This window comes from Lithobates pipiens, unplaced genomic scaffold (genome assembly GCF_037356315.1).
Source record: "Lithobates pipiens isolate NorthernLeopardFrog02 unplaced genomic scaffold, aLitPip1_a1.2 Scaffold_16, whole genome shotgun sequence".
Classification (NCBI taxonomy): Eukaryota; Metazoa; Chordata; class Amphibia; order Anura; family Ranidae; genus Lithobates; species Lithobates pipiens.
Window position 1 is genome coordinate 575,287,016 of NW_027507748.1, and position 24,794 is coordinate 575,311,809.

Genomic DNA, 24,794 nt, shown 5'->3' on the forward strand with positions numbered 1-24,794 from the left:
TGTATAAATAGTCAATGTGTTTGTTAGCTCTCACATGGATGTACTAAGCAGCCTAGAAACTGAGCCATGAGGAGGTAGAAAAGAACAGTCAAAAGATCTGTGTAACATGGGAATGAAACTTTACAAAGATGGAAAAGGGTATAAAGAGATATCCAAAGCCTTGGATATGCCAGTCAGTACTGTTCAATCTCAGTGGCCGAGTGTGGCCGAAAGCCGCTGAGAACGGCCAAGAGCTACCGAGCACTGCTGAGATACACAGAACATCCTGCTCTGTATCTCAGCGGCACCATTTTTAAACGGCAAGGCTACACTGACATGTCTGCAAATGACACTTAGTGCTCATGCACACGGACGTTTTAAAAAACTGGCTGCAAAGCTAGCTCCGACGCCTGGAAAAATCGGCGTTAAAAACTCGATTTTTACCGCGTTTTGCATTGGTGTTTTTGTGCGTTTTTGCGCTTTTTTTAGCGTTAGCGTTAAGTAGCATTTTTAAAGAAACACATCTCTTGGCTATAGCACTCAGAAAACAAAGAAAATATGTTGCGCGTTTATGCGCGTTTGTGCGCGTTTTCCCGCGAATCGCGTTTTTACAGCTCTAGCTCCACGCCACAGAACGCACTGGTCCTGGGGTTTTTTTACAGCTTAAAAACGCCTATGCCATTTGCAGCTCAAAAATGCCTAGGTGGGCATGAAGCCATAGACTAACATGGACAGGCGTTTTTAAGCTGCAAAAAACGCTCAAAAAAGCGGCTGTAAAAACGTCCGTGTGCATGAGGCCTTACAAGGCTCCATTGACAAGGCTGCATTGACACTGACAAGGCTGCACTGACAAGGCTGCAAATGACACTGACAAGGCTGCAAATGACACTGACAAGGCTGCAGATGGACACTGATAAGGCTGCATTGGTGGCCATTTAAATGTACGTTTTTTTTCTCCTTAAACTTCCCTCCTAAAAGTTTTTTCCTTTAAATTCCCTCCTAAACTTGGGGTGCGTGTTATACGCCGGCACGTGCAGATAAATGCAGTAATAAGAAGTGGAAAATTTGGGATACCAAGCCAAAGTCAGGTAGATCAAGAAAGATTTCAGCCACAACTGCCACAGAAACTGTTCGGGATACAAGAAAAAACGCACAGGTAACCTCAGGAGAAATACAGGCTGCTCTGGAAAAGGGTTGTTTTTAAGGAACACAATACAATGATACTTGACCAAAAAAAGATGGTCAAGTTGCCAGAAAGAAGCCTTTACTGTACAATTTCCACAAAAAAGCCTGGTTACAACATGCCCAACAACACCTTGCCATGCCTCATTGGATTTTTTGTGGCATTGGCGGTAAAGGCTTCCTTCTGGAATCTCAACCATGCAGCTCTTTTTTGTTCAAGTATTGTTGAATTGTGCTCCTTAACCCCTTTCTGCTGACCATACACACATATGCGGCCTCAGCTTTAGGGGTTATACCAGCTGTTATCCCAAAGGAGCATCCTTCCTGGGCTTCCCGTCCTACCGGGAGACCTGAGCTGAGAAAGAGAGAGTGAGTAAATAAATAAATATATATATCACAGCAGTGGCATTTCAAGCATCTCTGAATTTCATAAGCAACAAACTCCTTAAAAGAGGATCCATCATCATGAACTTCAGATCCACATACCTGTGTCCAGACTCAGATAAATGTCTGCCCCATTCGAAATAGAATACTGATGTTGTGAAACTTTTTCTATCATTTTTCTAAGTTCTTCCTAATAAACAATAAATTGCAAGGACTCCTCAGTAAATACACAGTATGATTACGCTGAGAAGAAAGATGATGTTTAATATTGTAAGTTTTGATTCCTTCAGAACTACAAAAGTTAGAACTTGGAGTCTGGAATTTGGAATTCAAAATTTAGAACTTGGAATTTGGAGCTCAGAAGTTGGAACTTGGAATTTAGAGCTCAGAATTTGAAACTAAGGATCTTGGAATTTGGAACTCAGTGTAAAAAACAGGTTACACAGCAGATTAACATAACTGGAAATGTCACTTTCAAAGGACACTTCAGACACAAATTGAAATTCAGAATTTAGAACTTGAAGCTTAGAAATCTGAATTTTGAACTTTGGAATTTAGATCTTGGAATTTAGAACTAAATTAAATTCATACATTCAGAGCATGGCAAACAGCAAAAATAACCTTTTCAAGTTGGACCTTGAAATGTTTGAACCAACTCATGTCTAGCCACTTTCAGACCGGACCAATTTGCTGGTCAAAGACCAGACCACTTTTTGCGATTCGGCACTGCGTCACTTTAACTGACAATTGCGCGGTCGTGCGACGTGGCTCCCAAACAAAATTGACGTCCTTTTTTTTCCCACAAATAGAGCTTTCTTTTGGTGGTATTTGATCACCCCTGCGGTTTTTATTTTTTGCGCTATAAACAAAAATAGAGCGACAATTTTGAAAAAAACACATTATTTTTTACTTTTTGTTATAATAAATATCCCCCAAAAATATATAAAAAAACTTTTTTTTCCCTCAATTTAGGCCGATACGTATTCTTCTACATATTTTTGGTAAAAAAAATCGCAATAAGCGATTATTGATTGGTTTGCGCAAAAGTTATAGCGTTTACAAAATAGGGATAGTTTTATAGCATTTTTATTAATAATTTTTTATTATTTTTTTTTTTTACTAGTAATGGCGGCGATCTGCGATTTTTATTGTGACTGCGACATTGTCGGGGACCCATCGGACATTTTTGACACATTTTTGGGACCATTGTCATTTATACAGTAATCACTGCTATATAAATGCAGTGATTCCTGTGTAAATGACACTGGCAGTGAAAGGGTTAACCAGTGGGTGGCAGTGTAAGGGTTAAGTGTTCCTAGGGGTGTGTTACTAACTGTGGGGGGGTTGGGCTTTCATTTAGTGTACACTGATCTCTGCTCCAATCACATGGAGCAGAGATCAGCGTCACTAGTTGCTAGGCAGAATGGAAAAATGTTGTTTACACAGCATTTCCTCCATTCGGCCGCTCCGTGAGACAATCGCGGGGATGCCCGCGGCGTTCGAGTCCGCGGGTCCCGCGACCGGACTCACGGGGGTCCCGACCAGCGCGGGAGCGCGCCGTCGGCGGCGCGCTCCCGATGGCAGGGCGGCATCGAATATTGGACGTACCTGTACGCCAATATGCCTGTCCGTGCCATTCTGTCGACGTACATCGTAGTGCGCTGGTCGGGAAGTGGCTAGGCTAGTCCACCCACACCAATTTATTACAGGTTGTAGGATTCCTCTAAAATGCATGAACAGGCATATTCTGAAATTTCTCCACATCAGATTATACTGTCTGAAAAATATGCCAGTGTAGTTTATGGCAAGAAAAAACATGGGTGGGGGAAGGTAGCTGTCCAATGTCTCTATGTTAATTGACATGCTTCTCCTGTGCTTGTTCCAAAACCTCGGGTGAATAACCTAGTTCAAAACCTATTTTCCATCTTGGACCCCCTAATGGATATGCTGTTTAGTGTCTTCACTATCCTATTTAACCTCATTGGATGGTTGATTGGCTCTTAGCAACTGATCTGAACACAGAAGAAGAAAAAACACCTTTAACTACTTCAGACCAATGCTATAGCTGAAGGACGGGTACAGTATGGCACTGTTGTTTCAGGGGTGGGCCATGTACATCCTCCAGGAACCACGCCCCCATGTGACCCCTGGGGCATGCATCCAGCGTGCTCTGTGATCACTGTGTCCTTCAGATACAGCTGATCACAGATCACAGAAAAGGGCCAATCACAGTGGTCCTTTACCATGTGATCAACTGTGTCCAATCACAATGTAAACAGACTTGCTGGTTATTGGCAGTACTTTCCTCACTCACTATCACAGCGTGAGGAATGGAGATCTGGTAACTGGCACACGTGACAGGGGAAATGTACACAGATAATCAGGGCACACATCAGTAAAGAACAAAAATTACTTATTTGCTAAATTTTATAACAGAAACTAAAAAATACTTTTTTTCCCACTATTTTTCATTAGTTTAGCAAAAAAATAAAAAAACTGTGGTTTTTAAATACCACCAAAAAAAAAAAAAAGCAACCTTTAATTGATATGGGTACAGTGTTACATGACCGCACAATTGTCATTCAAAGAGTTACAGCAATGGAAGCTGAAAATTAGCTTGGGCAGAATGGGGGGGGGGAGCACCCAGTATTAAAGTGGTTAAAAGAGAAGTTTTTAAAAAAAAATAAACCACTTTGAAGCAAAATAATGGTCAGTGAGCATCAATGAAGCCTGATTAGTGCCCACCTGCAGCTTCAGTGCAGCCTGATCTGTGCCCATCTGCAGCCTAATCACTGTCCACCCGCAGTATTGCTCAGTGTCCATCTGCAGCCTTGCCATTATATATGATGTCATTGAGAGATGGGTGGGGATGAGCGCTGACGAAATAGAGCCAGATCTCCTGTGTACTCGGCTCTGCGTCACACCCAGTCCTGCCCCTTGGCCTGGATCCTATGATGGACCTAACGCCGGTCCAAGGCCAGGACGTCCATGCTGGGATCCGTCTAGGGGGAGGGACTGAGTGTGACTGCGAGCAGAGCTGAGTACACAGGAGATCTGGCTCTATTTCAGCAGCGCTCGTCCCCTCCTTCCCCTCGGTGGCAGCCTATATCAGTGTATAACACGCACATACGATTTTCCCTCTATTTTAAGGGGGGGGGGAGTGCGTGTTATACGCCGATAAATACGGTAATTATTTTCCTAAATGAAACCCACAAGTTGCGGACTAATATAAACCCATCTCTCACAATAAATATCAATGTTCTGTAAAAGCATTTTACATACATGAATCTCATAATGAATGCATAATTGATATATACAGGCTTGCAAAATCCCAGGCCAGGTTTGCAGGCCTGTCAAGTTCCTCCACCCCAAACTCGCTTATCCGTGTCTTTATGGACCTTGCTTTGTGCACTGGTACAAATAATTCGGTGGAGGGGGGATTATGGTGTGGGGTTGTTTTTTGGGGTTTTGTCTTGGCCCCTTAGTTCCAGTGAAGGGATCTCTTAAGGCTTCAGCATACCAAGACATTTTGGACAATTTCATGCTCCCAAACCTTGTGGGAACAGTTTGGGGATGGCCCCCTCCTGTTTTAACATGACTGTGCACCAGTGCACAAAACAAGGTCCATAAAGACATGGATGAGCAAGTTTGGGGAAAAGGAACTTGACTGGCCTGCACACAGCCCTGACCTCAACCTGATAGAACATCTTTGGGATGAATTAGAGCGGAAAATGCAAGCCAGGCCTTGAGAAAAACTCACCCAAGCTCTACCGCTATATAGTATAGTTGGTGCATAGAGTAGTCGGTGTTCTGGCTAATTAAGCTCACTAAAGATCCATAGAAAGTACAGGCCGGCAACTCGACAGTTTCTACATAGAAAATATTTATTTTAGCATTACAGCAATAACATCATCTAAAAATTCTGATGCGTTTCGGCCTTAGGCCTTCATCAAAAGCATAAAAATATGACATTAAAAACAAGTATATATAAGGGAAGCAGCCCTTGTGAAGTATGCAGGGCATAAATCAATTAAAAAATCAACCCATTAATTGGTTGCAGGTGGAAACGGCCAGACCTGGGCCAAACAAACACACACAAAAACAGGGGATTTCAACAAAGAGCACGAAATGTTATTCATTGCAATCCCACTGATTCAACTGTGGAAGATTTTCAATAAAAAAATCATTCATTGCTATACTTCAGGGCATTATTTCAAAAACAGACAAACATCCATCCTATTGTTCATACCCAACGGTATTTTGGTATTTAACGTGTGCATCCACCACACCTCCCGTTGGAGCAGGGTGCGATGGGTAGGTATCCCCCCTCTTCTAGACCATTTAATATGTTCTAAACCAAAGAAAGGAAAAGTATCAAGGATACCTCCATGCACTGTCTTGAAATGTTTAGATACATTAGAAATACTTTTGGCATTTGGATTGACAGTGTTATTATAGTGTTCAGAGACCCTGGTTCATAGGTGGCGAATGGTGCAACCCACGTACTGTATCTGACAAGCACTACATAAACCACTGATTTAGAGCTGAAATTCATAAAATGTTTAAGAGTGTAGGTGTTGCCTGTGGAGAAAGAGGAGAGAGGCCTTCTTGTCTAACATCAGTGCTTGACCTCACAAATGCGCTTCTGGAAAAAATGGTCAAACTTTCCCATAGAGACACTATAGGAAGAGTTGAAGCAGTTATAGCTGCAAAGGGTGGGCCAACTCAATATTGAACCCTAGCAACAAGACTTGACATACATTATACAATTTTCTGTTACAACTTTCCTTAGATTTGTCAAAGCTATATAATATGAGGTTAAACCTAAACACTTTCAATTTGTATGCAATCAGGCAGGCCCTTGCACTACATAGTTGATGGTAAATCTAAAGGCTCATACACACGATCTGACTTTTTGACAACAAACATGCAAATTAGCTGTTTTAAGGCAACATCCGACCGTGTGTACGCTCCATTGGACAAACTCTTTCAGTTTTCATCTGACTTTTGTTGGCTGTGCGAACGGACAAACTTTCCGGCAACAAAAGTCTGATAGAGCAAAGTCCGATCGTGTGTACAGAAAACCATAGGACTTTTGTACAGAATACAAACACGCTTGCTCAGAACCAATGCAAAAGATCAGACAACAATACAGAAGTTGACCAACAGTGGCTGTAAAGAGCAGAAAAACCATGTGATTTGGTGAAAGTTGGCTGAAAAAGTCCTGCTGTGTGTATGCAATAAAATTTCACGACCGACGCTCCTTTGTACAAAAATCCACAGGAAAGTCTGTATAAAGTCCGATCGTGTTTATGAGGCTCAAAGTAAATTAAATAAGAAAATTGTATAATGTATGGCCAGCCTTAGACTGGGATGCCGTTAATGTTCATTTGCGTGTAAAGGCAGGCGTTCCATTACTTTTGGTATATATATATATATATATATATATATATATATATATATATATATATATATATATATATATATATATATATATACTGTATATATATATACACACAATGCTGTAAAAAAGTATTTATGTGTATAATCGTTATGATTTTTTATTTTTTTGCATATTTGTCACACTTTTTGATGACTTTTGATGAGATCATCAAACAAATCTTATTATTACACAAAGATAACCTGAGTAAATACACAGTTTTTAAATGCCTGGCTTTATATGAAAAAGTAATTGCCCCTAAACCTAATAACTAATTGTGCCACCCTTGGCGGCAACAACTGCAATTTCAATAACTGGCAATAAGTCTTTCACATTGGTGTGGAGCAATTTTGGTCCACTCTTCTTTGCAGAATTGTTTTAATTCAGCCACATTGGAATGGCCTGCGTAAGGTCATGATACAGCATCTCACTTGGATTTAAGTCTGAGCTTTGACTAGGCCACTCCAAAACCTACATTGTGCTTTGTTTGAACCATTTAGAGGTGGACTTGCTGTTGTGTTTTCGATAATTGTCCTGCTGCATAGCTCAAGTGCACTTGAGCTTGATGGCCAGACATTCTCCTTTAGGATTTTCTGGTAGAGCTCAGAACTCATGGTTCCATCAATTATGGTAGCTCGTCCAGGTCTAGAAGCTGAAAAGCAGCCTCAGACCATCACGCTACCAGCACCATGTCTGACTGTTGGTATGATGTTCCTGTTATGAAATGTTGTATTAGTTTTATTCCAGATATAACGGGACGCATACCTTTCAAAAAGTTACATTTTTGTCTCATCGGAACACAGAATATTTGCCTTTTTGGTAAATGTAAGATGAGCCTTTGTGTTCTTTTTGGTCAGCAGTGCTGCAGAGGTTGAAGGGGTGGGGGGGGGTCAGCCTGTCAGTGCTCAGACCATATGCCGCACACTGCATCAAATTGGTCTGCATGGCTGTTGTCCCAGAAGGAAGCCTCTTCTAAAGATGATGCAGAAGAAAGCCTGCAAACAGTTTGCTTAACACAAGCAGACTAAGGGCATTGATTACTGGTTCCATGTCCTGTGGTCTGATGAGTCCAAGATAAAATTATTTAGTTCAGATGGTGACAAGCGTGTGTGGCAGCAACCAGGTAAGGAGACACAGACAAATGTGTCTTACCTTCAGTAAGCATGGTGGTGGGAGTGTCATGGTCTGGGGCTGCATGAGTGCTGCTGACACTGGGGAGCTACAATTCATTGAGGGAACCATGAATGCCAACATGTACTGTGACATACTGAAGCAGAGCATGATCCCCTCCCTTCGGAGACTGGGCGGCAGGGCAGTATTCCAACAAGATAACGACCCCAAACACACCTCCAAGTTGACCACTGCCTTGCTAAAGAAGCTGAGGGTAAAGGAGATGGACTGACCAAGCATGTCTCCAGACCTAAACCCTATGGGGGATTTGTCGGGCATCCTCAAATGGAAGGGAGAGGATTGCAAGGTCTCTAACATCCACCAGCTCTGTGATGTCGTCATGGAGGAGTGGAAGAGGACTCCAGCGGCAACCTGTGAAGCTCTGATGAACTCCATGCCCAAGAGGGTTAAGGCAATGCTGGAAATGAAATGATGGCAACACAAAATATTGAAACTTTGGGCCCAATTTCGACATTTTCACTTAGGGGTGTACTCGCTTTTGTTGACAGTGGTTTAGACATTAACCACTTGAGACCCGCGCTATAGCCGAATGACGGCTACAGCGCGGACCTCCTTTGCCGGGACTATGTCTATTGACATCGTCCCGTGCACGAGCAGCCTGCGCACCCCCTGAGGGGCGCGCGGCGCGCTCTGTGATCGGTGAGTCTATGAGACTCGCCTGATCACCGATCCGAGCAAGGGGTCGATCCCGACCCCTTATCACGTGATCAGCTGTCAGCCAATGACAGCTGATCATGTGATACAACGGAGCCGGTAATCAGCTATTATTCCTCAGCGCGAGGAGAAAAAAAAAGAGCCGATCACCGGCGGCCCTGATCGGGACATCAGTCCCGATCACGGCCAGCCCTGCCAGTGCCCACCTGCCCCCTGCCAGTGCCCACCTGCCCCCCTGCCAGTGCCACCTCAATAAAAAATAAGTGCCCCCCCTCAGTGCCACCCAGCAGTGCCCACAGTGCCACCCAGCAGTGCCACCCAGCAGTGCCCACAGTGCCACCCAGCAGTGCCCACAATCTGCCTCAACAAAGGTGCTGCACCCCAGTGCCACATATCCGTGCCCATCAGTGTCATCTACCAGTGCCCATCAGTGTCGCCCATCAGTGGCCAGCAGTGCCACCTAGCAGAGCCACCTATCAGTGCCACCTATCAGTGTCCATCAGTCCCATCTATCAGTGGTACCTATCAGTGCCCCTTAGTGCCACCCATCAGTGCCACCCATCCGTGCCATCTTATCTGTGCCCATCAGTGCCGCCTTATCTGTGCCTATTAGTGCCGTCTTAACTATGCCTATCAGTGCCCACCAGTGCAGCCTATCAGTGCCCACCAGTGCAGCCTATCAGTGCCGCCTCATCAGCGCACTTCAATGAAGGAGAAAAATGACCTGTTTGCAAAATTTTATAACAAACTATTAAACATGTTTTTTTTTTGCATCTTTTTTTGTTTGTTTAGCAAAAAATAAAACTCCCAGCTGTAATTAAATACCACCAAAAGAAAGCTCTATTTGTGGGAAAAAAATGATAAAAATTTGGGTACAGTGTTGTATGCCCGTGCAATTTTCATTCAAATTGCATCAGCTCTGAAAGCTGAAAATTGGTCTGGGCAGGAGGGGGGTTTAAGTGCCCAGTAAGCAAGTGGTTAATGGCTGTGTGTTGAGTTATTTTGAGGGGACAGCAAATTTACACTGTTGCTGCACACTCACTACTTTACATTGTAGCAAAGTGTCCTTTCTTAAGTGTTGCCACATGAAAAGATATATTAAAATATTTACAAAAATGTGAGGAGTGTACTCACTTTTGTGAGATATTTTATATCATTTATTATCAATTTTTGTCAGCTGGAGCTTTGCTTTAAAAACAAGTCTGCAAGGGGCGTGACGGCGAGCGGACGCTAACACAGAGAACTCCTGGCCGGCGGCAACCCGCGCAGCATACCTCAGTCATTACCCCGCATTGCCAGCACCTACCAGCACCTCCGACAGCCTGGAGACTGAACCGCCGCATTCAGCACACCTCCCGCAGCATGGATAACCTAAAACAGCTCAAATTGTCTGCCTCTACCCCAGCGTTATCCAAGATGGGGCTGGCCGGACACGCGACGGGGAATACTCAGGGAGAGACGGCCGTCCCTGAAGGCATGCAGCAGCAGAGGGAGGACTTCACAATGCCACCCTACTCCCCTCTCAGTGATTTATCCCCCTGCCTACCACGATACTGGCAGCATCGCCTGAACTGGAGGAAGAGCTGTTTAGTTCAAGACAGACCTCTCCATGTGCCACTACATCCCTCGCTGCTCCTGGTCTCAAATATGCACACATCTCAAGGCTTCAGGACACAGTGAGTACTCCTGCTACACCTTCCCAGCAGTTGGAACATGCAATTCATGCTGACCCCATACACAAGTTATGGGTACTCCTACAGCAGCTCCCCACCAGGAATGACTTTGCATCACTAGCCTCTAGAATGGAGATGGGCCATGAGGGGAGAGATGCAAGCCATTAAGCAGGAAGTCGCAGCCATAGATACACGCATTGCAGCAGTGGAGCAAGCACAGGGGGATATCCCAGAGTATACAAGTTGTACAGTCCTCACATTTTGAAATTAATGATCAATTTCTCCAACTACAACTGCTGCTTGACGATTTAGAAAACCGGAGTCGCAGACAGAACATACGCCTGAGGGCTGTCCCATAGTCCATCCCACAAATTGAGCTCTGGGCGACGGTGACCTCCATCTTTAACCGGTACCTAGACTGTCCGCGAGACGCAGCTATTATCTTAGATCGCGTCCACAGGACTCTTGGCCCTAACCCTAACTCGCCTGACAGACCCAGATGCTGCCTGCATTCCTTTAACCTCAAGGAAGAAATCCTGAGACAGGCATGGTGGGTGGGGGTTTTGGAGTTTGATGGTGCGGCCATCCACCTGCTTCCAGATATTTCCAGGAGAACCCTGTTGATGAGACGGGCACTCAAACCTCTTTTAGACAGCATCGGTGAGAAAGGTCTCACATACAAATGGGGCCACCCGTTCCATCTGATTGTCCGCAAGGGAGCTGACACCTTCGCTCTGCATCATCCCTCTGAACTCCCACACCTGTTCACTTTTGCTGAGATGAACCCAGTTGCTGTTCCAAACTGGTTCCTGGTGAACGTTCAGCCGAACCCACAATGTCGTCCATCAGATGGAAGACAACAAAGGACCCGGTCCGGACGTCGCTCACAGAGAGGCCCATCACAGGTCCCCCATGAACCAGTCCCTTGATTTAGTGGAACTGAGTGATCGGATGTTCCCTCTTGTCTGGAGGGCCCAACCGCCCAACAGTCAGTTTTACCGGAGCTCACTAGTTCCCCACAGTGACTTGGTCTACTCCGAGTCAAACCCGTTTACCTTGAAAGAGCACCCCACAGGCCTTCCCAAACAAACAGAGTACCTTATGCTACCCCAGAGTCAGAGGGAAACGTCCTGCAGGAGGGGTTTGTTTTCACCCCCCCCTTTTTTTTTCAGCCTGGAGTGCAGCTGTTGGACCCGTCAGTTGAGGTCATGGTACCAAATGCAGGGGAGACTGGGAAGCAATTCAGGAGACGTAGTAATGTTGACTCATATATTTTCCTATAAGTTACGGGATACACCGGGCTCGACTCTAAGGCAAGAGGCTACCACTGAAAGTAATTTAATATCTTTGTACAGTTCACTCACAAAATTCCGTTCTCCAATGTTATGTCCCTTTTTTTTTTTCTCTTTTTGTTTTACCTTACCCGTAATCCTGGAGGCAGCTGGGTGGTTCACCTACCTTTTGAGTGGCCCACTGGTCTCCTTCGTGGGCTTAATGCCCACCCGCGATGGCCACTCACAATGGACCCTGCTTGGGGAGACACTCTTTGATCTGTCACAGAGGAATATTTGAGTTTCTCCCCAACTGGGCTCCGGTTGCCAAAGTGGGGGAGGGCCCCTGATGGGACACAAAAGTTGTGGTCCCGATGCCAAATGCTGGGGTTTCCATGGCGCTCATCTGTAAACGTTGAGAGGTTAACCCTCGTATTTTACCGGAGGCCACTAGGTGTGCAAGACCTGAATGGTGCCTGAGATAACCGTTAGCTGTTACCTTTTCTGTTATCACTTTACTGGTTTTCATGTGTTATATATGGTTTCCCTATATGGGACTTAAGTTGAATGTATTATCTTACATGTTGTTGCTGATATACCTTTCATTTTCTGACGTTGCGGTGGGGGTCCCAATGGCCGGGGCTCCGCACTTGACTGTGCCTTACCACCTCCCACAATAGGAACACTCTGCCCTGGTGGCAGTAGCTCTCATTTTATGTAGTTTCATCTTTTGATAGACCCCATACCTTTTTCCTTTCCTTCTACACCCCTATTCTCCAGCTTCTTTTTTCTATATAACTCCCCCCCATCTTCTGCATCCACCATCCCCTTTCTCCTCCCCTCTTCCTCTATACCCCCTCCCCACCTAGGGAGCAGGCACTCTGCCATTATGGCCCTTAAATTCCTTTCATGGAATATTAAAGGACTGAATTCTCCTGAGAAGCAAACCAGTTGCCTGTCCGAACTCTGGAAACATAGGGCGCACATAGTCTTTCTCCAAGAGACTAATTTTTGGGCAGACAAGGTGCCGAGGCTTACTAACAAGCACTTTCTAGTGGCCTACCATAGTCCATCTACTTCCTCTAAATTCAAGGGGACAAGTATCCTACTATCCAAATCTTTACACTGGCAGTTCCTGGATGAATTCCGAGATCCCAAGGGCAGGTTCCTGCTTCTGAAGGGCAAAATCGATTCCCACACATTTACTCTGGCGAATTATTACTTACCCAAAACGAATCAAGCTCAGGTCCTGGGAACTTTCCTAACAACACTGGAGTCTTTCTGCGAGGGTACTCTCATCTTGGGGGGTGACTTTAACCTCACCATGAATCTATTTAAGGACTCATCTGTTCAATCATCCTCCTTACCCCAGGGAGCAAGACGGACCCATAAAGATTTGTTACACGATCACCAACTGGTGGACATTTGGAGAATTTTTTATCCTTGTGTTCCAGCTACAGGCCCATTTCTCTTTTAAACTGTGACATCAAACTCCTCACGAAAATCATTGGTTTCAGGCTCAACAGTTTGATGCAGCACTTGGTTGCATGAGACATGTGAAAAAAGAGACAATACTATCAGGACATTAAATGTTATTAAATGTTATAGAGAAGGCAAAGAGATCCGGCACCCCCCCCCCCCCCTCCTACTCCTGTCCACCGACGCCGAAAAGGCTTTTGATAGGGTGGACTGGGTGTTTCTATGGGAGGCGCTGTGTTCGTTTGGAATGCTGAAATCTATCTTGGACTGGATCTCTGCTCTCTACTCTAACTCTACAGCCACAATCTGGGTGAATGGGATGGAATTTGACACTTTTGCAATCTCCGGTACTAGGCAAGGGTGCACACTTTCCCCTCTTCTATTTGTTCTTTCCCTAGAGTCATTTCTTTGCCATATAAAAGACAACCCTAATATCAGTGGTGTCCATTCTGACCATTAGCAACACAAAGTAGCGGCGTACGCGGATGATCTCCTATTTTTTATCACCAAACCTATAACGTCTCTGCCTTCATTGCTACAAGAATTGAAACGCTACGGTTCTTTATCCAACTTTAATGTCAATCTCCAAAAGCCAGACGCTATGAACATTTCCATACCAGACCATACATTGATAGGTATACGACTTTTCTTCCTGTTTAAATGGGCTACCCGATCTATTCAGTACTTGGGCACCAGAATTCCTGCAAACCCCAAGGATATCTTCTCCCTGAACTTTCAAGCTCTCTTATCGACGCTCAATGCAGACCTCAAGAGATAGGACCCCCTCGCCCTATCTTGGTTCAGCCGCTGTAATGTATTGAAGATGAACGCAATGCTATGGCTCCTATATTTTCTACAAGCCTTACCTATCAAATTACCCCAGACTTTCTTTCATGCGGTTCATTCAACATTCATTAAGTTCCTCTGGCTTGGCAAACATCCACGTATTGGTAGAGTGATGCTGCTAAGGCCGAAGTTGAGGGGAGGCATTGGCTTCCCTGACCCTACTCTTTACTACACAGGGACGCACATGACCCGTGGGGTTGACTGGTGAGATCACGGCGAATTGAAACTCTGGGTCACACTAGAGCAGGAGATGGCACGGGCCCCATTGGCTGGTCTGCCCTGGGCGGGCAAGCAGTTAGAACCTCATGTAACTACTCACCCGTTGATTGGCCCCTCACTCGCTGAGATGGAAAGATTTTTCCACCTTTCCTCCTTGACTAATTTCCCATCTTCCATGACCCCAATTATTGGTCATCCTAGATTCCCCCCGGGTTTGTCCGACCTGGCTTTTACCAGGCAAGCCCCGAAAGGAAAAGAAAAACACTGCGCTAATTCAATAATAAATACAAAAAATTGTGAAACTGCAATATTCCTGTGAAAAACACAGCCAAGCTACTGACACACAAACAAACCAAGTTCAAATTACCATATATACATAAGTGCAGCGCTTAAAGGTACCTATATCCATAAGTGAAAATATTGAAAAAAACAAAACAAACGGATTATATTGGTGAAAAAGTCCACTAAAGTAAAAAAAATAAGTGTAACCTTACAGTGTGCCCCTGTTGATGACTTAGAGGTCTAAACATGTAGGGCCAGCATTTTTTTGCTCCCCACATTGCAATTACTTTGTTTTTATGTATCACATGATTTTTATAGACTATTAGTCTTGTTTTATTTTGAATTTTTTCAATAAACCATCATTGGTTGTATTTCACCATGCGAGGCGCCTTTTATGTTTTGTCCCCCCTATGGTGAACCCTTACAAGAATTCTGGTACCAAGTCCTTCAACAATTCACGGTTCAGAAACTTTATCCATCTTTTCCATCTGGAGATCACAAGGAATCCTGAGGGGAAAACACCATTCGGTCAGTGTATTGGGGTGCGTGGCTGGAGCCCCCCCATAAGCTCGTACGACGCACTACTATAAGGTGGATGTGTCCAACCCATCTGGTAAGAGTACCTAACTTTCTTTAATCTGTTTAATATCTACTTGCAAGAGGCTCTGAGAAGGTTGCGAACTACTCTGCTACGAATACCATCTGACATCTTCAAAAAGTCCCAGAAGTACTACTTTAAGATCCATAGAGATTACTTTTGGGACTGATAACACTTTTTTTTTTTTTACTTTAGTGGACTTTTTCACCAATATCATCCAATTGTTTTGTTTTTTCAATGCATATTTTCACTTATGGATATAGGTATAAAGCCCCGAAAGGGCTTCTACGAGCATCCCAATTTCTAAGACCCACAGGCTGGATCCCCACAGGGACCTTAATATTAGAACAGGCCCGGATTGCGTTGGATAGTTGGACAGCCGGACAGCTCTTCCACTTCCTCGGCTCCCTACTCAAACATGCGCTATTCTCCCAACAACTTCATGCCTTCGAAGAACTTTGTCTGAATGAAGGCCCAATTCGCGGTTCCCTTTCTAGGTCCTACAAAACTCTGTCGGACATACAAGCTTCCACAGACCCTCCTTTCTTAGCCAAATGGGAAAGAGACTTCAACCTACATTTACCACTCCACAGAAAGAACGCATACACTTTTTTGCCCATAAGTCATCACTTTGCAGCAAATACCAGGAAATTTCTTACAAGCTGACCACACACTGGTATCACACATCGTCCGTGTTGGCCAAAATATTCCCCGGTCAATGTGACCGTTGCTGGCATTGTGAGCAACAAGCCGGCACTATTCTTCACATTTTGGGGAAATGCCCTATACTACAAACTTTCTGGCAACCTGTCCTATGACTCATCCACAAGTTCACAGACATCTTCCTAACCAACGATCCTGCTGCTATGCTCCTCAACCTCACTCCCATATCAAGAAAGCATTACCACAAATTCCTACTTAAACACCTCCTCAACGCTTCTAGAGCTTGCATCCCGAGTCAATGGAAACAGCAATCTGCTCCCAATGTGGCCCAATGGTTTGCAAGGGTTAATGACATTGAACGAATGGAAGAACTGACTGCCACGATCTGGGATAAATCTGAGGAACATAAGACCAGGTGGTTTTATTGTACTCAGTCTCGCTTCTTGGAGGAATACCTCCGCGATATATAGCATGGCCCTCTTGCATACCAGAGGCTGTTGCTCCAAACCAGGGTCACCAAACGGCTCGGTGAGCCGAGAGTGACCCTCGCTCCCTGGGTAGACACTGTAGTGCCAGCTGTGAGTGCACAGGACAGCTCCCCATCACATGACAATTGGTGCAGAGCTCCTCTGTCTGGGTTAAGCAACCGCATAGAGGCAAAAATACAGAATAGAGCTAAGATTTTGAATATCTTTGGGGACCAAAGAGTCAAAGTAGGGGGAGTATGTAGCACTTACATTTTTGCCTACTAATGCAATGTTAATGTGAATACAATGTAAACCTATGGACAATGTTATTCGTTAGTATTTGGTGCCATCTAGGGACCAAAACTGGAAATGGACTTTAGTTATTTTCCTTTTCATGGTGTTGGAACGATAACAGGAAGTGACTTTGTTTACTTTTGTTATTTGACCTTATCTACCCAGAATGCCAGGTGACCTACCCATGATCACCCTCTACTGAACTGCATGCTGGGTAGGCTATAAAAAGGCCTGCGCTGGCATTTTCTCTCTCTTCTGGACACATGGCCTGCTGTGAGGACCTGTGAGGAGGTCTCCAGAGAACTGCAGCCTGCAGAGCAGCAATCTAAAGTCAGAGGAGGATTTCACACCACAGCGTGCTGGGACAGCAGTGTGGTCGGATCGGGAAGGATCCAGAGGCACCCTGACGGAGGTAACTGAGAGCGCCTGGTGACCTTGTGAAGCTGAACAGAGTGATGGCATGGCCGCAGCAAATGGACTGAGGCCAGCAGAGTGGCGCTGACTTATTCTTCAGACCCAGTCTGGTGAGAGGGCTGTTGCCCACAGTTTCTTACGCACTTGCATACACCTAGACTTTAACACAGTGTTGCTGGGACTTGTAGTCCCACGGAGGAGAATCTGATAGACAGACTGAGTTTAAGCAGGCCTCAAGCCTATTCATCACAATACTATTAGCACTGTGTTACACCAGAGGCAATTACAAGTGTATCATGCTACAGGAACAGTTCTAAAATGTATCTCACGTTAACCTTTGTTGTTCCACTGTCGGATTACTGTTGGATCACAATTGTTACAACAACTATAGCTAGCAGAAGAAAAGAAGATCAAAGACTGCATCATTTATTGCAAGGCCTTGCATCTTATTAAAGTAGGGGGAGCTCCCTAGGGATTGTGTTGTAATTCATTATTGGTCCTGCATTTCTATAGCTACTAGGGTGTGCTGGAAGTGGGAAGGTGCCCAGAGTAAGGTGTAGTCCCTCTGAGCACTAGTCCCAATTGGAGCCGCATTCTAAGGGGTAATTTAAGACAACTGTACAGGTATAATCTGTTGTGTATACCTACTGTGCTGTTACATTATGGTTATGTGACAGTGCAAATATTATAATTACCATTTTATTTTACTCAATATGAATTCCAGTAAATATACATTTCTGGTTAAGTACTTTGGTGTGGAGTGTTGTTCCTTTTCCTCCAGCAGGTGGAGCCATTGGATACCCAGGTGAAAAGAGAGGTATACTGTTATTATATTGTATATTGTGGGGTTGTCCTTCACCATTATCTCCACACCAACATTGCACCACAGCTGTGTCAAGGGGACTGAGCCAAGTCAGTGGGGGTTCGCTAGCAGAGTACAGGCCCAAACAAATTCAGCAGCTCCTTCGGGGGTCAGTGCTACACTACTATGCAGACCATTGCAGTATGTAGTCTGAGGCCTGGTTCACACTGATGCGGTGTGGAAACAGCATGTGATTTGGACATGAATTGCACCGCAATCCTGTTCAAATCACTTGCAATTCTGCATCAGTGTGATTTGAGCCATTCCTTCTGTATGGCTCAAATCGCACTGCATCCGTACCAAAACCACGCAGGACCCTTTTTTTGCTGCACCATAATCAGATTGCATGGGTGTTTACACCAATTCAGCAAACTGCACTGTATTTTGCAAACTGATTTTGGGGTGCCATTAACCTAACATATAGACCAGCAGTGGTTCGCATGAATAGGGTGCAATTTTGAGGAGGTGCGGAAACCGCACACAAATACGCTGTGAATTCTGTATCACATCAGTGTGAACTGGGCCTTAAGCCCTGTTGATAAAACATTCAGCTATTTTAGGTAGCAATGATCATCAGGTCTGGGTTTATAAGACATATAAGCTGCAGATATCTATAAACTGCCATGGGAAAGTTGAGTGGGTTTTTCACACTAGATGATTTCCCAGACCAGAGTGATGTATAGTAACCCACACACAGGAAAAAGAAAACGTGTTGTGGTGATAACAGGTGGGTTTGTGCTGAATTACAGGAAAGTGAAGAGAAAGTTTAGTGAGTACATGTTGGCTGTTATTGCAACACTTTTCCTAAATCCTTCAGGGCCAAATCAGTTTTTTACTTCTCAATTCTGCATTAGTTTAGCCATTAATGATGTTTGATTTCCTATAGTGTAACTATTAGGGGTGAGCCTGCGGTTCAAGTTTAACGAAAGTCGACTTGAACATCGGGTGTTTGCGGCAAATTCGACTGATGTAGAACGCCCAATAATGCACTGCGAGATCGCAGTGCATTGGCGGCTGCTGATTGGCCAAAGCATGCACCTGACCTGCATGCTTTGGCCAATCATAGCACATTCGGCCATGAGAGCCATAATTGGCCAAAGGCAGGGTGCTTTTAGCCCATCATGGCTAAGGGGGCTTAGGCCACGCCCCACACAATATAAGGCTGCTTACAAGGCGGCCGTATATAGTGTAATGAACTAGAGTTCGTTAGCTAGAGGCAAGTTAGTTACACACATATATCACACACACACACACATACATATATATATATATATATATATATATATATATATATATATATATATATATATATATATATATATTACACACATGCATACATACACAGATACAGTGTAGTCAAGACTATATATACAGTACAGGCAGTGTATTAATTTTATATATATAAATATATATATATAATATATATATATATACTCTGCATTCAGTGTATACTATACAAGTTGTGCTCATAAGTTTACACACCCTGGCAGAATTTTTGATTTCTTGGCCATTTTTCAGAAAATTTGAATGATAACAAAAACATTTCTTCCACTCATGGTTAGTGTTTGGCTGAAGACATTTATTATCAATCAACTGTGTTTACTCTTTTTAAATCATAATGACAACAGAAACTACCCAAATGACCCTGATCAAAAGTTTACATACACTGGTGATTTTGGCCTGATAACCTGCACACAAGTTGATATAAAGGTGCTTTAATGGCTATTAAAGGGAACCATCTTCACCTATGATCTGTTTGCTTGTAATTATTTGTGTGTCTATAAAAGGTCAATGAGTTTCTTGACTCCTGACAAACCCTTCCATCTTTCATCCAGTGCTGCACTGACGTTTCTGGATTCTGAGTCATGGGGAAAGCAAAAGAATTGTCAAAGAATCTACGGGAAAAGGTAGTTGAACTGTATAAAACAGGAAAGGGATATAAAAAGATATCCAAGGAATTGAGAATGCCAATCAGCAGTGTTCAAACTCTAATCAAGAAGTGGAAACTGAGGGGTTCTGTTGAAACAAAACCACGGTCAAGTAGACCAACTAAAATTTCAGCCACAATTGCCAGGAAAATTGTTGAGAATGTAAAAAACAAAACAAAAATAACTTCAGGTGAAATACAGGACTCTCTGAAAACATGTGGTGTGGCTGTTTCAAGATGCACAATAAGGAGGCACTTGAAGAAATATGGGCTGCATGGTCGAGTCGCCATAAGAAAGCCATTATTATGCAAATGTCACAAATGATCCCGCTTACAATACGCCAAACAGTACAAAGACAAGCCTCAAACCTTCTGGCACAAAGTCATTTGAAGTGATAAGACCAAAATTTAGTGGAGGAACATTTGCATTCATCAGCCAGGAAGCTGCGCATGGGATGTACTTGGACATTCCAACATGACAATGATCCAAAACACAAGGCCAAGTCAACATGCCATTGGCTACAGCAGAATAAAGTGAAGGTTCTGGACTGGCCATCTCAGTCTCTTGACCTCAATATCATTGAGCCACTCTGGGAAGATCTCAAACGTGTAGTTCATGCAAGACAGCCCAAGAATTTACAGGAACTGGAGGTTTTTTGCCACGATGAATGGGCAGCTTTACCATCTGGGCAGACCTCATCCACAAATACCACAAAAGACTTCAAGCTGTCATTGATGTTAAAGGGGCAATACATGGTATTACAAAGTGGGGTATGTATACTTTTGATCACGGTCATTTGGGTAGTTTCTGTTGCCATTATGATTTAAAAAGAGTAAACACAGTTGATTGATAATAAATGGCTTCAGCCAAACACTAACCATGAGTGAAAGAAAAGTTTTTGTGTTACCATTCATATTCTCTGAAAAATGGCCAAGAAATCATGAATTCTGTCAAGGTATGTAAACTTATGAGCACAACTGTATATACATTGCAGTCAGCATACAGTATATAATACAGTGTATTGAAGTGGTTAAGGGCAACCCTATGACAGAATTAAGAAAAAAATGGCATGGGTCCCCCCCCCCCCCCATCCATGCTAGGCCCTTAGGGTCTGGTATAGATTTTAAGGGGAACTCCACCCAAAAATAAAAATAAAAAGCGGCACCCCCCCCCCCCCCCAAAATCCATATTAAAGACTTATCCGAGCAAGAAACCTGGCAGACCAGGATGGGGGGGGAATGAGCGAGCGGTCCTCCTGAACCATACCAGGCCGCTTGCTCTCAACATGGGGAGGGTGCTTTAGGGTCCAAAGACCCTCCCTACCCCTACCCATTCACCAAAAAAAGTGTCAAAAAGTAAAAACCACAATACACAGTTTTTGACAATTCCTCAATTCCTTTATTAACCACTTGACCACTGGGCACTTAAGCACCCTTAATAACCAGACCAATTTTCAGCTTTCGGTGCTCTAGCATTTTGAATGACAATTACTCAGTCATGCAACACTGGACCTATATGAAATTTTTGTCCTTTTTTTCACACAAATTTTATTTTACTGAAAAAGTAGTTGATGCTTGGGACAGACTTTCAGCAGAGGTAAGTCAACAGTAAGTGGCTTCAAGCATGCTTGGGACGAATATAGATCTACTCAGATCTATCTGTACGTAGACAAAGAAAGTTAAAAAAGAACAAGAAAAAAAAAAGTATAAATATAAAAAGAAAAGTGGGAGAGACTCGATGGACCACTTGGCTTTTTTTCTGCCGTCACTCTTCTATGTTTCCATAGTATGCTGTATCCCAGCAAGCTATGTGTGGTCCATAAGAGTATTTTCAAATTCTTTGACACTCGGTACCATGCATTCACCTCTCCTGCATGGCTGGTATCTTCCTTTGCCTAATTTTTGGGGCCCTGTATCTCCTGACATTTAGAGATGGTTTCCATGTTTTTCAGCCTCCTGGGCGTGAGATCACCATGTTTTTGCCCACTCTACCAGTTATAACTTCCACAAGTACCTAACTCTATTTTAGTTCCCTGCACCTGCCAGGTGGTTGGAGTGCCCTGGAGGCATCCCATGATTCATTTTCTATTAGAGTGCCTAGACTGCACCTCCCCACTTGGACTGTCCTGCTCTCCCAGTAGAACTGTCTCTAACTTCACTGTGTTTCTGTACTGATCCTCAGATCTGGAGGGAAGGGGTGTCTCCACTTTTATCTTCAAGGTTTGGGTATAACATTGCACAGATTGGGCCGATCTGTGTTTCGGGGCGGACTGTCCATTAAGGGTACACAAGTGCCACCCCCTCTCTCCACGCCACCCCCTATAAGGTTAATGGATAGATTCATGCATAGCATGAATCTAGCCACTATTCATGCGTCCAGCCCCTTTCAGGATGCTGGACACATAAAATACAGTAGTGGGGATGTTTTTTTGAAGCACTTAGTCTCTAATAGGCTTCAAAATAGGGTGGACTCAGAGCGCAGAGCATTGCTCTCGGAGCCCACCTAGGTGTGTTAGAAAATCAAATAAGTATTTGCTTTTCTAACACTGAATCGTCTCTCCACCAATCAGGAAAGGCGGGTCTGATACCCATTTCCCAATTTGCTGAAAGGTCAGACGATCCTATTGGATGCCTAGGAGGAGGGGAGGAGACGCATGGTGGAAGCCGCCGTGATTTCAGAAGAGAAGAAGACACTGCTGACGATGTGGTAAGTGCCAGTGGACCAGCAGACACCGGGGGGGGGGGGGGGGTTGGGTTGGGTTTGAGGTGCTGGGGGGGTGGTTGTTTGCCGCCCTCCCCCAACAAAAAAACAAAAAAACCACCAGCCGTCACTGGTTTAGCTTCAGTCTGCTTTGTGACGACAGGGAGTTATCTGGGCTTGTTTGACTGTGCAATGTTTTGAGTGACTATTTGTTCTCTTGTGCTCCATTTTGTGTAGGCTACTCAGTGCCTAATTAGTACTTTGTTTTTTTTTGTTTTTTAGAAGGTTACCTTTTCTGTCAGTAAGGTGATACACAGCATGCCTACACTCAACTCGTCCCCTACCTCTTGATATTCTCACTAACTGACCTCTTTTTATCGACCATTATGGAAAATGCGGTTATCTTGGAATGCTGGTGGTCTTAATTCAAAAGTGAAACTGGCTCTGGTACTCCGATGCCCTAAGCAGCATAAAACACATCAGACTTTTTGCAGGAAACCCACATTACTGCTGTTAAAGTACTGGCCCTGAGTGAACCCTGACTACGAGTCATTCATTCCTCCTATTCTATGTAGCGATCCTTGTTAGTGTAGCTAGGACCTGGATATCTATCTATTCCTGCAATCAGAAGTTGACATTTTTTCAGAGGAAGCTGTTTAGATCTAGTGTTCCAGTGTGGGATGTCCTGTTACTTTCCTAATTAGGGACAAGACAGAGCATAGCATCTTGGGACATGTAGTCCATATGGATAGGATTCGCCCTCTGGCTGTATTTATGTGAAACGGCAACTACCAGCTGGCTGATGGAGAAGAGCAAACCACTGTGAGGGACTATAAGAGGGAAGGCTTTAGGCCAGGCACGCTCTCTTGGGACCGGTGTGGATCTGCATGCAGGGAATCTGTTACAGGGTGAGCTGCAGCTAATTTGTGGCCTGCTCTGGTGGAGTTATCCAGCGTATATCTGGAAGGACACCTGCGGACAGTTCCCCTTCACTGTCTGGCGGCAGCCGTTTCTGTTCCATTCACCCTGCAGGGGTATCGGATTTGTGTGAGCCGTGGTGTGGAGTGGCAGAGACTGGATGTCATCCCTTGAGCCACATTCCTGAGAGATTATCATCATCATCATCATCATTATCCTCTTCTGTTCCGGTGTGGTTAGCGGGCGATAGCCCAGTCTTATAGACACTGTATATAAACATCATGGTTTCCTGCACTCATTACCATCTTTAGTTCAAGGATCTGTTCCAGCATATCATAAACACTATACACAGACATCTATGCCATCTATTGTTATGCTGTTGCTTGGAGTTTCACAGAATTTAACATCTTTAAGTTAGTGATCACTGTGAATTCAATTACAGCTCCAATTTGTACATGAATATTGTCTGCTGGTTATACACCATCTATTGGATCAGCTATTTTGCTTTACCATTCAATATTCTTTGCATGCCATCAAACACCTGAGAGCTAGCTGAAGATTAATCGGATTGCCACACAGCAACACTGGACTACTTTCACCCCCCTCCCCACTTCAGGAAATGGTTTTTCTGAAGTGTGTAAAGCTGCAGTTCACCAAGAACTCTCTGTAAGAGCAGGTTGAATTGTATCACAGTTTTTGTTTTCTGAAGTTGTACTTGTTTATCTACTGTTTCTCCCATTTATATGTGAATGAGCAGTAGAGAGGGGTCTGACACTCATAATAGTTATTCCTCTGCTCTCCTGTAGCCTACTCGCATAGACATTATATGCACTTATTTGAGTATTGGAAATATAGTGTTCACTGTTGAATGTTTGAATTTTAAAGATGACATTTTGCTACTAATAATATCCTCTGTAAAACAACCTTTTTTGAGGTGTAAACTCAGGTTGGTTCTTTGATTCTTTTCCTATTCATTTCATTGAGTAAACTGTTTTTGATTGAGCTAATTCTGGTGCCTTTCCTTATTGCTGCTGTTATTCAAGGGAAAATGTTTGAACCCAGGGTGTCAGAGGTGGCAGAGGACTCTCAGGGTCAGGGCAACCAGAGGGGTACTGATTTATGTTGCAACCCTCAAGAGGGCAGCGCTACATTAGTAAGTGTTTGTCCTGCACGATTCAGCAGGTTACCACAGATTTAATTATACACCCCCCTCAATGATAAGGTTTTAACACACCTCCTGTACAAAACAATCATTCTTGATTATTTTATCACTGCTCTGGATCACGATTTTGTTTCTACTAACAGTCACATGGCTTCTCCCTACTGCCGTTTGGTCTGGACAGATGCCCT